Raw genomic sequence first — 18,594 nt, 5'->3', positions numbered from 1 at the left:
AAGCAATATGTCCTCTTCCCAAACATTTAAAGCATTTAATATCTCTATTTCTTGAAGATTGGATAGGTTCTTTACCTTTGACCAATGGAGAACCAGCATCTTTATTCTTCGAAAACTCGGTCTTACTCTTTGATGCCAATTTATCATCTCTTTTGTTCCAACTAGATTTCCAAGTGGATGAATTTTGACCATGCTTGATTGAACCCTTCCTTTTGAGTTGTCTTTCAACTTTCATGGACATATGCACCATATCTTCCAACTCCACATAATGTTTCAACTCCACTACATTTGCAATTTCTGAATTCAAACCTTGTAAAAATCTTGCCATGATTGCTTCTCGGTCCTCCTCCACATTGGCTCGAATCATGGCAATCTCCATCTCCTTATGATATTCCTCCATAGTTTTGGATCCTTGGGTTAGACTTTGTAGTCATTGGTACAAATCTCGATAGTAATGTGATGGCACAAACCTCTTTCTCATAATAGATTTCATCTCTTCCCAAGTGCCAACGGGTCTCTCGTTGTTTCTTCTTCTGCTTAGAATAATTTGATCCCACCAAATAATAGCATAATCAATAAATTCAACAGCAGTTAGTTTTACCTTCTTTCTTCAGAGTAGTTGTGACAATCAAACACTAATTCAACTTTCTTTTCCCACTCCAAATATACGTCTGGATTGCTTTTGCCTTGAAATGAAGGAATCTTCATCTTGATATTTCCCAAGTTTCTATCAACATAATCATTCATTTTTTCTCTTCTCCCACCAATTCTAGCATGACCAGATATGTCACTAGAAACTCTATCATTAATGTCTTCAGATACACCATCATCATCATCATCATCATTATTGTCATCACGGTTATATTGCCTTGAATTTCGTGTAGGAATTCTACCCACTTGGCTATTTTACAATTCTGAAATTACAGCATCTTGTCTCTCTAATCTGTTGAAGATTAGATTAAATATGATTTCCATGTGTTCCAAGTGTTGTCTCAAGGCTCGTTGTTCAAGTGTTTCTCTCGGTCTTGCTTCCTCTCCACTTATCGCCATTAATGCAATCTATTGACACTCAATCACTCAACTCACTAATGTTAGCTCTTTAAAGAACTTAGAATGGTGGCAATTTCCTTATAAGCGTTCTTTGACTAATTTAAACTTCCAAGGGTATTAGGATAAAGATAGGAATTGATATAAAAATACAAGTTGCAGAATTGAAAACTGATATTAAGGACTGAAAGGAAATTTGCCAGAATTAAATCTAGGCAAGACTTTAAAGAAAGATACAGAATTGGAAAACGCAAGTATACTAGGCAAGACTTTAAAGAAGATGCGGAGTATACTAGGCAAGACTTTAAAGAAAGATACAAAATTGGAAAACACAAGTATACTAGGCAAGACTTTAAAAGAGATGCGGAGTATACTAGGCAAGACTTTAAAGAAAATACGGAATTGGAAAACACAAGTATACTAGGCAAGACTTTAAAAGAGATGCAGAGTATACTAGGCAAGACTTTAAAGAAAGATACGGAATTGTAAAACGCAAGTATACTAGACAAGACTTTAAAGGAGATGCGGAGTATACTAGGCAAGACTTTAAAGAAAGATACGAAATTGGAAAACACAAGTATACTAGGCAATACTTTAAAAGAGATGCGGAGTATACTAGGCAAGACTTTAAAGAAAATATGGAATTAGAAAATGCAAGTATACTAGGCAAGACTTTAAAGGAGATGCAGAGTATACTAGGCAAGACTTTAAAGAAAGATACAGAATTGGAAAACGCAAGTATACTAGGCAAGACTTTAAAAAGAAATGCATAATTGGAAAATGCAAGTATAGAAATAACAATTCTCTATACCCACCTTTTTTTTCTTTCTTTTTTTTTAAAAATTTTTGGCCCTTTTTTTCGCTGAATTTTTTTTTTTAATTTTGACCTTTTTTTTACTGAAAATAAATTTTTTTTTTAATTTCGACCCTTTTTTTATAGCAACAAGACGACTAAAAACTCACTAAGATTGAAATGATAACGATAAGTGGATAATGTTGAACAAAATAAACAAAGATTCAAGTACAAAAGAAAAAGGATAATGAAATTGATTTAGAAAAACCAAAGCTCTGATACCAAATGATGTGAATCCAAAGAGAAAGATATCTCAAGAACCCACAACGAATGGAAGAAGAAAGAAAGAACTAAATCGATAAGATTGATGAAAAGAACCTCGACCCAATGCTTAGAAAAGCATGAACCTTGGTATAGAAGATGGTAGACGCCATAGCCTTGGGATGGAGGTTGATAAGTCTTCGAACACCACAAGGAAATACCTTGATAAGTTCTAATTTAATGAAGAACCAACAAGTGAGAGTCTCACCGTGCTTTAGATTGAAAAATATGTCAAAGATACATGTGTGGCCATCACCCCCTTTGTTTATAGCTATAAGGTGATCAAAAAACCCTAAAAGGTCAAAAGAAAGTCCATTTAGTAAAGACCTATGTAGACTATTTAGCCATTTTAAGCTTATGGCTTTATTACAACCCAAATAAAAGTAGCAATTAAGTGTAAATTAAGCCTACATATCCCTACTACATAGACATGAGACTTAAGTGCTAATTAAGCTCATCTAAGGCTTGAACTAGGTTTACTATGCCGAATGACTTGCTCTTGGTCAAACCTTCTTCAATGGTAGCTTTGGCCTTCACATCTTCAATTAGTACATTAAGTGCTTCCTTCATCTTTCTAGCCTTAGCCATTGTAATTGGGCCTCCATTGATGCATAATGAATCATCATTAACATCTAGAGTGGGTTGACCATGATCCATATCATTAGCTTGTTGCTCTCTTTCTTTGACTCCATCAGGCTGACCAGCCAAGGCCGACCCGATCGACCAACCAACCAACCAAGGCCTGTTGGTTCCTTGGGGTCGGCTAGAGAGGGGTGAATAGCCTGAAATAAAAAAAAATGAGTACCTTTCTTAAGTTATAGCTTTATCAATATAAACACTTGTATAAAAAGAAATAGCCAACAAATTAACAAGCGAAAAAGACACAATTTTTACTTGGTTTGCAATTAGAAGATTGCTAATTTAAGATGTTGAAAGCTCAGTAAAATCTTCTTTAGACGGAGAAGCCTCTAACAGAAGTTAAAGCACCGAATTATAAAGCTAAATTGAAGATAGAATGTTTACAAGTGTTGTTTTTAGTTGCTAGGATTAGGGTTGTATTTATAGTCCTGATCGAGGTGCTTGGAATAGTTCCGAGCACCTAGGTGCAGATAAAATTTTATCCACGACGCAACAGATCACGACAATATGGCAAATGATAGATTTTATGGTCCGGGGGCCTGGACTAGGTCCAGGCTCCCAAATCGGGCTGAACCAGCCCTAGCTAGGGCGCGAACCTAGAGTGCCCTGGCTGGGCCCGGGGGTCCGGGCGCCTAGACCAAAGTCAACTTCTCTGTTGACTTTTCGATCTGGGCTCTCGCTCTACTTCCGTTTGCTTAGGTGATTTCAGCCATCTAGAATAGGACTCACTCGAACCCAATTTCTAGCCTTCTCAAGTAATATTCCGCTCTGGCTTCTTGTCCTTCGGAAACGCCGCGTGCCTCCTTCTCGTCTACTAGCGTACTCTTTCGTAGCGCCTCGTCCCTTGGATGCATCGAACCCGTCAACTGTCTCTCATGTCATCCTTCTCGCCAGCTGCGTCTTTCGCTCGACCTCATATGCTCCTAAGTTCCTGCACACTCAGACACAGAGCATCAAAACATAACAGAACCTAACTTGACTTAGTTGATCAAATCAAAAATACTACGGGGTACTTATAATCTCTCCCTTTTTAATGTGAGGAACTCCAAGTTAAGTTAGGATAAACCAAAATCAATTAATAGAAAAATAGTAAGTACATAAGTTGCAATTTGAAAGAACTGCAAACATCAAAATGTACCCTCCCCTAGACTTAATCTTTAATGCTCCCCCTTTGATCACATTAAAAATAAGGGTAAGCGATAAACAGAATAGGGTTTAAGGGATAACACTATAATGTCTTTCATTAAGAATTTTAAATTTTAAATTTAAGCAATAATAAATTCTTTTCCTTAGCTAGATGTATTTAAATTCTCCCTCTTCAAATTTTTAAAAAATTACTTAAAATTAATTTTAAAGCTAAAAAAATTTCTGAGAATAAATTAGAGCAAGTACTATTGTAGAAAAAAATTAAATTTTCAATACCTTACTTTTCGAGGATTTTTAATATTAAGTTAGTATTTGAATAAATAATTTATATAAAATTTAATAACGGTGAAAAAATTTGAAATTTTTTTTATGGATAGAGAAGATGATAATAGTTCAAAAAAATAATTTTTTTTCTTCAAAATAACTCTGTAAAATATTTTTTAAATTCAAAAATACGATCTTGGTTACAAAAATTCATATAATACAATACAACAGTCAAAAAAATTTAGAAAAATTATTTTCAGATGGAGAAAATGATAAAATTTCATAGAAAATTAACTTTTCAAATAATATCACTGTGAAATTTTTTTAAATTAAAATTTTTTATTTTTAAAAAGGAAATCATAGAAAAATAATGTAACAGTCAAAAATTTTTTTAAAAAAATCTCTAGATGAGTAATGAAATTATTTTTATCGTAAAATTAAATTTTAATTAATTTCTAATAGAAACCTTGAAAAGAAATTTATTTGAAAATATTAGATAATTAAAAAATAGGGCATGCGTAAAAAAAATTAATTTAGATACAATTTCAGAACCCAATATAAGTTTCTTCCGACAGGATTAATAAAAAATTTCTTAGGAATATATTTTGATGATAATTTTCTAATGTAGCCCTTATGCTTGGCCGGCCACTACTTGGGCTCCAAGCCTATGCTTGGCCGGCCCCCTTGCTCCAAGCAAGGTTGTGTCCGACCCATTACTTGGATAAGAAGTGGACTTAGTTGATACAAGGTTTTATAGAGGCTACAACAGGGACCGAGAGGAGAAAATGATTTTGGTCTCCCGATGAGCTTGAGCTTCCTGTGTTCGCCCCGAACACCCAGCTCAAGTTCATCAATAATAACTCATACCACTAAAGAGTTATTATTGAACTACTGCATCAATCCCAAATTATATTATGGACTCCTTCTTATTATGAGTGCATTAATCTCCCTGTGTTTAAGATATAGAATGCCCACTAATTAAGTAAGTTACTGACAACTCACTTAATTAATATCTAGCTCCAAGAGTAGTACCACTCAACTTTATTGTCATGTCGGACTAGGTCCACCTGCAGGGTTTACATGACAATCCTTATGAGTTCCTCAAGGAGGCATCATCAACCTAGTTTACTAGGACACAATTTCATTTTATAATCAATAACACACCATATAAATGATATCATTTCCTAACTTATCAGGCTTATTGATTTAACGAGCTAAATCACACCCTTTGATAAATTAAAGAAATAAATATTAAATATACGTGCTTGTTATTATATCACAATTAAGAGCACACACTTCCATAATAACAGAGGTTTTGTTCTCTTGTATAGTCAATATAAAAAGAAACTACCTCAAATGGTCCTACTTAATACACTCATAGTGTATTAGTGTAATTTTATAGTCTAGATAAACTAATACCAAATTACACTACAATCACTCCAATGGTTTGTCCATTCCATCTTGGTTGTGAGCTACTATTTATAATTTATAAGGATATGATAACATGATCTTCTGTGTGTCTCCTCACACCATGTTATCTACAATATAAATTAAATGGATAACTATATTTAGCATAAATGTAGGCATTTGACCAATGTGATTTTTATTTTTAAATAAATGTTTATACAAAAAGATAGACTTTTAGTATACATTCCAATAAGTTCTACCCTTCATCGATGCTTTTGATGCTCATTTTGGAAGAGCTCGCTTCATGTTCTTCTCCTTGATGACTTGCCATCGGTGCAAGTCCAGCGTGTGCTTCAATCTCTGACTCTGACAATGTTTCGTCCCATGTCGCTTTTAGGTTTCTATGCTTTGTCTGGATATGCTTTTTGTTCTTCTCTTTGTTCTTCAATTTTGGGCAGTTGTCTTTGACGTGCCCTTTTTCATCACAGTGGTAGCATCTTACCTTTCTTTTCCTTCTTTTCCCTGTACTTGATTAAACTTATTAGTTTTAATAAACTTTTTGAACTTTGTTATCATAAAAACTGTTCCATCATCATCTAGAGTCATTTGGGATTCTGATTCATCCATTTTTGTCCATAAGGTGATGTTGTGGTTGGGCTCCTTCTTCAGATCTGCACATCTAGTTTCATGCACTTCAAGTGTAAAAAATAAGTCCTCTAATGTACTTACTTCTAAATCCTTAAAGATGTAATATGAATCTACTAAGGTTGACCATTCAGGAGTCCTAGGAAATGTGTTAAGCGCGTACCTTAGTGAATCTCGGTTGGTTACATTTTCTCCGAGATTCATGAGTCCAGTGATGGGTTCCTTGATCCTTGAGTGGAGGTATGTGACGGTCTCGCCTTCTTCTAATCAGAGGTTGCTGATCTGGTGCCGAAGCAGGTCCTATCACATGAGTTTTGCCTCAGAGGTCCCTTTGTGTAGTTCTAGGAATTTCTCCCAGAGCTCCTTGGCTGACTCGTAGGCTCCGATCCGGTTGACTTCTTGTGGCAGTAAAACACCCGTTAGATGGAACTCTACCTTGCTGTTTGCCACAAAGTCGGCTTGCTCCTTCTTCATCTATTGATATTCTTCTTTATCCTTCGGTGCTGCAAAACCATATTTTATAATAATCAATGATTCAAAATCTATTTTTTTAAAAAATACCTCCATCATCTTTTTGAATTCGCGAATTCCCCCTCAAACTTCGGTGGATAGATGCTCGGTCTGGCCATCTCTTGTGCTTCGATCGGCGGTTAGTCCTCTTAAAGCAGTTGGGTTCTGATACCACTTGTTGGTCCTTTGCAGTCGGCTAGAGAGGGGTGAATAATCTGAAATAAAAAAAATGAATACCTTTCTCGACTTATAACTTTATCAACATAAACACTTGTATAAAAAGAAATAACAAGCAAATTAACAAGAGAAAGAGATACATAGATTTTATTTGGTTTGCAATCAGAAGATTAATAATCCAAGATGTTCAAAGCCCACTAAAGTCTCCTTCAGACAGAGATGCCTCTTACAAAAGTTAAAACACTAAATTATAAAGTTAAACTGAAGATAGAACATTTACAAGTGTTGTTTTTAGTTACTAGGATCAGGGTTGTATTTATAGCCCTGATCGGGCCACTTGGAAGGGTTCTAGCCGCCTAGGTGCAGATAGAATTTTATCCACGGTGCAACGGATTGTGACCACGTGGCAAATGATAGATTTTGTAGTAGAGGCGCCTAGACCAGGTCCGGGCTCCCGGATCAAGTTGAACCAGCCCCAACCAGGGCGCGAACCTGGGGTGCCTTGGCTGGCCCCAGGGTTCGGGCGCCCAGACCAAAGTCAACTTCCTGATTGACTTTTTGGTTCGAGTTCTCATTATGGCTCCACTCACTTGGATGATTTCAGCCATCAGGAATAGGGTTCACCTGAACACATTTTCCAACATTCTCGAGTAATCTTCCACTCCGGCTTATAGTCCTTTGGAAATGTTACACGCCTCCTTCTCGTTTTCCAGTGTACTCTTCCACATCACCTCTGTTGGGATGTATACTATAAGCCTAGCTTTTGTATGAACATCTGTTTTGAAATATTTTGAATGAGAATAACTTTGGTCAAATGTCTACATTTTATATTTGCATATATGTCAATACAGTTGTCCATTTAATTTATATTGTAGATAACATGGTGTGTGGTGCCACACCGAAGATCATGTTATCGGTTCCTTATAAATTATAAATAGTAGCTCACAACCAAGATGGATTGGGATAAACCATTGGAACTGTTGTAGTGTAATTTGGTATTAGTCTGTCTTGACTATAAAATTACACTAGTACACTATGTGTGTATTGAGCAGGACCGTTTGAGGTTTTTCGATTTATACTGACTATATAAAAGAACAGAACCTCTGTTATTATGGATGTGTATCCTCTTAATCCCTATATAATAATAAACACGTATACTTAGTATTTATTTCTTTAACTTATCAATGGGTGAGATTTATTCGTTAAATCAATAGGCCTGATGAGTTGGGAGATAGTATTATTTATATGGTGTGTTGTTAATTATAGAAGGAATCTGTGTCATAATTATTTAGGTTGATGATGTCCCCTTGAGGAGCTCATAAAGATTATCATATAAACCCTGTAGGTGGACTTAGTCCGGCATGATAATAAAGTTGAGTGGTACTACTCTTGGAATCAGATGTTAATTAATTGGGTTGTCAGTAACTCAATTAATTAATGGACATACAATATCTTAAACACGGGGAGATTAACACACTCATGATAAGAAGTGTTAGAGTATATACTAAAAACCTAGCTTTTGTAAACATTTATTTTTGAAATAAAAGAATCACATTGGTCAAATATCTATATTTTATTTGTTAAGTGTAGTTGTTCAATTAATTTGTAATGTAGATAACATGGTGAGTGGTGTCACACACAGAAGATCATGTTATCAGTTCTTTATAAATTATAAACAGTTGCTCACGACTAAGATGGAAAGGAACAAACCATTGGAATAGTCGTAGTGTAATTAGGTATTAGTTTATCTTGACTAATAAATTACACTAGTACACTCTAAGTGTATTGGGTAAGACCATTTTAGGTAAGTTCTTTTTATACTGACTTAATAAAAGAACTAGACCTTAGTTATTATAGAAGTGTGTGCTCTTAATCCTAATATAATAACAAGTATATATATTTAGTATTTATTTCTTTAACTTATCAAAGGGTGAGATTTAGTTCGATAAATCAATAGGCCTGATAAGTTGGGAAATGATATTACTTATAGTGTGTGTTGTTGATTATAGAAGGAATCTGTGTCCTAGTTATCTAGGTTGAGAATGCCCCCAAGAGGAGCTCATAAGGATTGTCATGTTAAACCCTGCAGGTGGACTTAGTCCAACATGACAATGAAATTGAGTAGTACTACTTTTGGAGCTAGATATTAATTAAGTGAGTTGTCAGTAACTTACTTAATTAGTGGACATTCGTTATCTTAAACACAGGGAGACTAATACACTCATATATGAAGGAGCCCATAATGTAATTTGGGATTGGTGAGGTAGTGCAATAATAACTCTCTAGTGGAATGAGTTATTATTGATGAACTTGAGTTGTGTGTTCGGGGCGAACACGGGATACACAAGCTCATCGGAAGGCCAAAACCAATTTGTCCTCTAGGTCCCTGTCGTAGCCTCATTAATGCCTCAAGTCCATCCAAATAAAAGCCCTTCTTAGTGTCCAAGAGAGGGTCGGCCCAAGGCTTGGTGACCAAGCCAAGGGCCGGCCACCATCTTCTCTTAAGGGGCCGGCCCTTTGCTTGGTGCCCAAGCAAGAAGGGGCCGACCATATTAATTCAAAAGTGAAGGGGTGTTTTGAATTTTTAAAATCTTCTCTTTGTAGAAAACTATAAGTTTTAAAAGAGAAATTTTAAAATGAAAAGCTTTCCTTATTTGAATTAGGCCACATAGTTTAATGGAGAGTTTTAAAAGTTTCAAAACTTTTCTTTTTTAACCATCCTCATGGTTTTAGAAAAAAGGAAGAGAAGTTTTAAAATTAAAATTTTCTATTTTTATAACCATGTTAAAAAAGGAAATTTTTAGAAGAGAAGTTTTAAATTTTAAAACATGGTTTTAATTTTTAAAACTTTCCTTTTTTAACATCCACTTTAACAAAGAGAGCTTGTAAATTTTATAAGAGAATTTTTTTCTTTTATAAAATTTTATAAAAAATTATTTTTTCCTTCTTGATGATGTGGCCGACCACCCTTGCTTGGTGCCCAAGCAAGGGTCGCCCAATCAAGCCAATCATTCCATGATTGATGATTGATTCAATCAAGAGGAAAGAAAAGGAAAAATAAAAAGGAAAAAGGAAAAACAAGAGGAAGATTTTATTTTTTGTACAAAGTATTTTCTTATTTGCCTTGGCCAAGTAATATAAAAGAAGGGGAGAGATGGCCTAGGGATAACAATTCTTATTCTCTTGTTGGTGATTCTCTTGTGGCCGACCCTCTCTCCCTCTCTTTTCCCTTTGCTCTCTTTTGCTCCTTGGTGGTGGTGGTGGCCGAAACATAGAGAAGAAGGAGAAGCTCTTTGGGTGGTGTTCATCTTGGAGGTTCGTTGCCCACACGATGTCCAAGGCGAGACGAGGAATACGGCAGAAGATCTTGAGGTCATTAGCATACAAAGAGAAGATATAACTAGTAATTTTCTTCTGCATCATACTAGTTATTTTTCTTTGTATGAATTCCAAACACAAAAGGCATTAGATTCTAGTTTTTCGAATTTGTTATTCGAGTTTGTGTTTTTTGTTTTTCGAATTTGTGATTCGATTGTTCCTTTTGGTTAAACCTAGAGTTATATAAGGAAATTAAATATTAGATTTTCTTAAAAGGCTTTGTCTAGGAAGTGGTGGTTGCTCCCATATCCAAGAAGGCCTAGTGCCCCGCCATGTTTAACCTGGAAGTCAATTTTAGAAATTAATATTTAATTGAATTTATAACATAGGTGGATTTGGATCAATAGTGTTAAGTTCCGCTTGCGATCCAAGTCTAAACCATTAAGAACAGATAAGTTAAATTTGGAATCAATAATGTTAAGCTCCGTTTGCGATTCCTAATTCAACTTCTAAAGAACACAATAGGTTATTTAGGAAAGGTTCGACACTTGTACAAAATTTTTGTACAGTGGAACCGGTACAATCTTCTTAGGACTAACCAACAAGAAGGAGCCCATATTATAATATGGGATTGGTGCGGTAGTTCAATAATAACCCTTTAGTGTATGAGTTATTATTGATGGACTTGGGTTGGGTGTTCAAGCCAAACACAGGAAGCCCAAGCCCATCAGGAGGCCTAAACTAATTCCTCCTCTAGGTCCCTATTGTAGCCTCTATATAAAGCCTCGCATCCACCCATCCTTAACTTGGTTTAACCTGGTTTGGTTTAACTTAGTTTGGTTTAACTTAACTTGGTTTGGTTTAACTTGGTTATAGAAAGGGAGATTTTTTCTTAACAGAATTTTGTTATTTTTCTTTCATTGTAACCGACGACAAGCCTATAAAAAGGAGTAGGTGGTGGCCCCTAAAACCTAATTTTCTCTCTTCTCCTCCTTATGGCCGACGCCCCTCCCTTTCCTCCTCACCTAGGGCTGGCACCCCTCCCCTTCTCCTTTGTTAGGGCGGCACCCCCTTTATCCTTGGTGGCTGGCGCCCCTCCTCCTTGGTGGCCGACGCTCCCTCCTACTTGGTGGTCGGTGGATTGGAGAAGAGGAAGAAGAAGAGAAGGAAGAAGATTAGAAGGAAGAAGATTAGAAGGTGCCCCATCCTAGAGCCTCCTTTTGTGGCCGGTGGTTTGGATCCAAAGAGAGGAAGGGTGGTGTTGTCTTGGCAGATCATCGCCCACACGACTGTTGGTTGCTACTCGAAAAACCTAATGGTTCCACTGTACAAAAATTTTGTACAAAGGTCTGAACCTTTTCCTAGCTACCATGTGTTCTTTTAAATTAAACTTGGATCGCCTGCGGAACTTAACACGTTTGATCCAAAGTTTAATCTATTTGTTCTTTTAGGTTTAGACTCGGATCTCCTGCGGAACTTAACACGTTCGATCCAAATCACCTAGGTTATTAATTTCATTAAATATTAGTTTCCAAAATTGGCTCCCAGTACTGACGTGGCGAGGCGCATGACCTTCTTGGATATGGGAACAACCACCACCGACTAGACAAAGCCTTTTAAGGAAAGTTAATATTTAATTTCCTTAAATAACTTTAGGTCAACCGAAAAGAACAATCAAATCACAAGGAAAAGAAAAAAACAAAAGAACACAACATCGAAAATAAATTCGAAATACTAAAATCGTATGCCTCTTGTATTTGGTATTATTTCCAAAAATAACTAGTATGATGCGGAAAGGAAAAATACTAGTTATACCTTTTAGAAAGACCTCTTGATCTTCTACCGTATTCCTCTTCTAACCTCGGACGTTGTGTGGGCAACGATCTTCCAAGATGAGGACCACCTAACACCTTCTTCTTCTTCCTTCAAGTTTCGGCCAAGCACCAAAATCCAAGGATGAAGAACTTTTTCCACCAACTAAGCTCCAAGGGATGCAAGCTTTATCTCCTCCTTCTTCTTCTTCTCCAAGTAGTATCCGGCCACCACAAGAGCTCCAAGCAAAATAAGGTTTCGGCCACCACAAAGAGGAAGAGAGGGAGAGAGGATGGCCGGCCATAACACCAAGGAAAAGAGGGAGAGAATAATAGAGGTTGTGTCTCATGAAGGCACCCCAACCCTCTCTTTTATATTCCTTAGCTTTGGTAAATAAGGAAATTTAATTACAATAAAATTTCCTTAACTTTCTTTGATAACAATTAATTAAGAAAAATTAAATAAAATTTCCTAATCAATTGTATATGGCCGGCCACCTCATGAAGAGCAAATAAGATAATTTTCAATCAACAATTAAAAATTCCTTATTTGTCTTCGGAAATTTTAAAATAAAATTTCTCTTTACAATCCCTTCATGGTAGATAAAAAGAAATTTTTATACTTTTAATTTTTCTACATGTGAATAATTTATAAAGAAGAAAAAATAAAATATCTTTCCAATCTACAAATAAGGAAAGAGATCTAATCTCTTTCTTTAATCTTTTGTAGATCCTTTTAAAAGAGATATTTTAATTTTAAATCTCTCCAATAAATTATATCTTTCACATAAGAAAAATTTAAAATTAAAATTCTTTTTAATTTAATGGGGGCCGGCCACCTAAGCTTGGGTTCAAGCTAGGGCCGGCCACCCATGAACCAAGGCTTGGCCAACCCTAGCTTGAACCACAAGCTAGCTTGGCCGGCCCCTACATCATGGGTACGAAGGTGGGTATAGTACTCTATAAATAAGAGGCTATGATAGGGACCGATAGGAGGAATTGGTTTTGGTCTCCCGATAAAATTAAGCATCCCGTGTTCGCCCCGAACACACAACTTAATTTTATCAATAATAATTCATTCCACTAGAGAACTATTATTGAACTACCGCACCAATCCCAAATTACATTTTTGGGCTCCTTCTTATTATGAGTGTGTTAGTCTCCCTATGTTTAAGATGTCGAATGTCCACTAATTAAGTGAGTTACTGACAACTCATTTAATTAATATCTTAATCCAAGAATAATACCACTCAACCTTATCGTCATGTCGGACTAAGTCCACCTGCAGGATTTAACATGACAATCTTTATGAGCTCATCTTGGGGACATTATCAACCTAGATTACTAGGACACAGTTTCCTTCTATAATCAACAACACACACAATAAGTGATATCATTTCCCAACTTATCGGGCTTATTGATTCATCGAACTAAATCTCACCCATTGATAAATTAAAGAAATAAATATCAAATATATGTGCTTGTTATTATATTAGGATTAAGAGCACACACTTCCATAATAACTGAGGTCTTTGTTCCTTCATAAAATCAGTATAAAAGGAACGACCTCAAATGGTCCTACTCAATACACTCTAAGTGTACTAGTGTAATTATATAGTTAAGATAAACTAATACCTAATTACACTACGACCTTCCAATGGTTTGTTCCTTTCCATCTTGGTCGTGAGCTACTGTTTATAATTTATAAGGAACCGATAACATGATCTTCTGTGTGTGTCACCACACACCATGTTATCTACAATATAAATTAATTGAGCAACGACATTTATCGTAAATATAGACATTTGACCAATGTGATTCTTATTTCTAGATAAATGTTTATACCAAAAGCTAGGCTTTTAGTATACATCCTAACAACGACATCCAAGAAGATGAGAGGAATATGATAGAAGATCAAGAGGTCTTTAGCTACAAATAAAAAGTACAACTAGTTCTTTAATTCCGCTGCATAATTAGTTAAGTTTTCTTTGTATCGTTTTTTGGAATACCAACACAAGAGACCAGCGATCTTGTACTTCGATCAAGGTGTGCTTTGATCATTCAAGAACTTTCTTGATTAATCAAACACATGATTGATCGAACATGCGGGTTACTAGAAAAAGTTCTATTCTTGTACAACTTTTTTGTACAGGGAAATTGAAACAGACAGGAATTTCAGCACCTTCAACCTCGTGCCTCCGATGTACCGAGTCCATCAACTCTCTCCCGAGTCATCCTTCTTGCTTGCTGCGTCTTTTGCTCAACGTTTTATGCTCCTAAGTTCCTTTACACTCAGACACAAGGTATCAAAACATAGCAGGACTTAACTTGACTTGGTTGATCACATCAAAACTACCACTGGGTACTTATAAGTCTGACCCAACGAGTCGACCCGCTAGGGCCGACTCGCCGGGTCGACCCGCTAGGGATGACCCGACCGATTGACTTGCTAGGGCTGACCCGCCAGGGTTGAATCGACCAACTAACTTGCCAAGGCTGACTCGACCGACCAACAGTCAGGGCCGACTTGATCGACTAACCCAACAAGGCTGACTCGCCAATGCTGACCCAACTAGTTGACTCGCCAAGGTTGACTTGACCGGTAGACCCGCCAAGGCTGACCCGATTGACCACCCGACCACTCTTCTAAAAGCAACTAGGTTGTCTAGCAAAGTAGAGTCGAATCGACAGTCTTTTTGGCAGAGCAAAGCATTCGACCCACCAATATTCCTGACTTGGTCAAGCCGACTACTCTTCTTGGTTGAGTCTACTCTTCCTGGTTGAGTCGAACAGTATGTTAGTATCCTAAGGTAGCTTTTTAGGCGATCAAACAAGTCAGGTTAGGTCAAGTTGGTTTTTAATCCTGTGTCTAAGTGTGTAGAAACTTAAGAGCACAGGAAGTTGAGCAAAATACATAGCTAGCGAGAAGGATGACATGGAAAAGAGCCGACGGGATCGACGCCTCTGAGGGACAAGGTGATGTGGAGTAGTACGTGGGCGGACGAGAAGGAAGTGCACGGATTTTTCAAGGGACGAGAAGTCGGAGTGAAAGATTACTCGAAGGCAAGTTGAGTTCAGGTGAGCCTTATTCCGGATGGACGAGATTACTCAAGCGAGCAGGGCCGGAGCAAAAGACCCGAACCAAGGCGAGCGGAACCAGAGTGAAAGACCGTGACCAAAAGTCAACAGAAGGTTAACTTTCTTGGTCCGGGCGTCCGGACTCGCCGGACTCTAGGCGCCCGGACCCGGATTGGTTTCCAGATTGCATTTGACATGATCCGTTGTGATAGAGATAAAGTTTTATCCTCTTCCAGGCGCCTAAAACCCTTCCAGGCGCTACGACTAGGCTATAAATACAGTCCTAGTTCCAGAAGCTAAAATAGAACACTTGTAAACAACTTCTTCTGTCTAGCTTTGCTTGTTGATGTTAGGATGTATACTAAAAGCCTAGCTTTTTGTATGAACATTTATTTTGAAATGAGAATCACATTGGTCAAATGTCTGTATTTAGTTAAATGCAGTTGTCCATTTAATTTATATTGTAGATAACATGTGTGTGGTGTCACACAGAAAATCATGTTATCAGTTCCTTATAAATTATAAATAGTAGCTCACAACCAAGATGGATTGGAATAAATAATTGGAATGGTTGTAGTGTAATTTGGTATTAGTTTATCTTGACTATAAAATTACACTAGTACACTATGTATGTATTGAGCAGGACCATTTGAGGTTATTTCTTTTTATACTGACTGCATAAAAGAACAAAATCTCTATTATTATGGATGTGTGTACTCTTAATCCCGATATAATAACAAGCACATATACTTAGTATTTATTTTTTTTAATTTATCAATGGGTGAGATTTATTCGTTAAATCAATGTGCCCGATAAGTTGGGAAATAATATTATTTATATTGTATGTTGTTGATTATAGAAGGAAACTGTGTCCTAGTTATTTAGGTTGATGATGTCCCCTTGAAGAGCTCATAAGGATTATCATGTAAACCCTACAGGTGGACTTAATCCGACGTGATAATGAAGTTGAGTGGTACTACTCATGGAGCTAGATATTAATTAAGTGGGTTGTCAGTAACTCATTTAATTAATGGACATTCGATATCTTAAACACAGGGAGACTAATGCACTCATGATTAGAACGAGCCCATAATGTAATATGGGATTGGTGCGGTAGTTCAATAATGACTTTTTAGTGGTATGAGTTATTATTGATGAACTTGAGTTGGGTATTCGGGTCGAACACAAGAAGCTCAAGTCCATCAGGTGGCCAAAATCAATTCCTCCTCTAAGTCCCTGTTGTAGCCTTTTATTAAAATCCTTTTTATCCACCCAAAGCCCAGCTTCTTACCCAAGCTAGGGGTAAGCCACATCCTTACTTGGTACCCAAGCAAGGGGTCGACCAAGCCCATCTTGGTGTCCAAGATGTGGCCGACCAATCCTTGCTTGGTGACAAGGGGCTGACCACTAAATAAATAAAAAGAGAGATTTTTATTTTTTAAAATATTTCCTTTTATAGCAATCTACAAAGGATTAAAAGTGAGATTTTAATTTTAAAATCTTTCCTTTTTTGAAGTCATCCACATGGTTTTAAAAGAGAGTTTTAAATTTTAAAATCTTTCTTTTTTTGTTGCCATTTATAATGGTTTAAAAAGAGAGATTTAATTTTGATAAAACTTTCATTTTTTGTAACCATGATTTAGAGGAGAAGTTTAATTTTAAAATCTTTCCTTTTTGTAGACATCTACAATGTTTAAAAGAAAGATATTTTAATTTTTAAACTTTCCTTTTGTAGGCATCACAATAGGAAATTTAAAAGAGAGAGATTTTAATTCTTATTAAAATTTCCTTTTATGCCATGACCAAGGATTATAAAAAAGAGGTAGAGGGTGCCTTATGGGAATAACACATCTCCATATTTCTCTTGTTCCCTTAGGGCCGAAACCTAAGCTTTCCCTCTTCTCTTTTCCTTGGTGGTCGACCCTTCTCTCTTTCTCTTCTCCCTTTGTTTTCTTCTCTTAAGGCCGGCGGCACATCAAGCTCCATCTTCTTGTGGCCGGTTTGCTTGGAGGGGAAGAAGAAGAGAAGGAAGTTTCCTATTTTGACATTCTTTGGGTGGTCGAAACTTGTAGGCAAAGAAGAAGGTTCGGGTGGATTTTATCTTGGTAGATCGTCGCCCACACGGCATCCAAGAAGAGAGGAATACAATAGAAGATCAAGAGGTCTTTAGCTACAAAGAAAGATATAACTAATTATTTGTTTCCGCTGCATAATTACTTTATGTTTTTTATATGGATCCTGAAATATTAACACAAGAGGTTATCAATTTTGTGTTTCAATTGTGGTCTCTATAGTTAAACCTAAGGTTACTGTAAGAAGTTTAAATATTCAATTTCTTTAAAAAGCTTTGTCTAGGAAGTGGTGGATGATCCCATACCCAAGAAGGCCGAGTGCCTCGCCATGTTTAACCTGGAAGCCAATCTTTGAAATAGATATTTAATCAACTTCTGTAATATGGTTTAACTTCTGAAGAACACATGGGTTGAACTTGGAGTAAAAATGTTAAGTTCCGTTTTCAATCCAAGTTTAACTTCTGAAGAACAACTTGGATTAAAAATGTTAAGTTTCGTTTGCAATCCAAATTTAACTTCTGTATAACACATGTACTGCTAGAAAAAGTTCTTTGCTTGTACAAATTTTTGTACAGGGGAAACAGAATGGAATTTCGAATAGCACCCAACAGTTGAATGTTTTAATTTCTGTAAAGAGACTTCTTTGCCCGAAAGAGAATTTAGTGCGCTTTTCAACTTTCTTGGATTAACAGCCTCTCCGATTGTAATCAAGTAAAATCCATTGTGCATCTTTTCTTTATTTAATTTCTTAACTCTTTTTATGCAAGAGTGTTATTTAATTAAACTATAAAAGATCGAGAAAGGTTCATTAAATTTTTGTGCAGACTATTAACCCCCTCTAGCCGGCTTCTAAGGGATCAACAAGTAGTATCAGAGCTTAACAACTTCAGGAGGACTGACCACCGAACAAAGCACACGAGATGGTCGGACCAAGTATCTACCCATCGAAGTTCTAGGGGGAATTCGCGAGCTGGAAGAAAAGAATAGAGGTATTTTTTTAAGACATATTTTGATTTACTTTTAATAATGGAATTTAACTTTATTGCACCCGAAAGGAAAGAAAAATACCAATGGACGAAGAAGGAGGAAGCCGACTTCGTGGCAAATGGCAAAGCAGAATTCCATTTGCTGAGCGTCTTACTGACATAAGAAGTCAACCGGATTGGAGCCTACGAGTCTACCAAGGAGCTCTGGGAGAAATTCCTTGAACTATACGAAGGAACCTCAGAGGCGAAATTCGCGAGACGGGATCTACTTCACAACTAGATCAGCAACCTTCGATTAGAGGAAGGCAAAACCGATGCACACCTTCACTCAAGAATCAAGGAGCTCATCACCGGACTCACAAATCTCGAAGAAAAGATAA

This window comes from Zingiber officinale, chromosome 3A (assembly GCF_018446385.1).
Source record: "Zingiber officinale cultivar Zhangliang chromosome 3A, Zo_v1.1, whole genome shotgun sequence".
NCBI lineage: Eukaryota > Viridiplantae > Streptophyta > Magnoliopsida > Zingiberales > Zingiberaceae > Zingiber > Zingiber officinale.
This window is presented reverse-complemented; position numbering follows the sequence as displayed.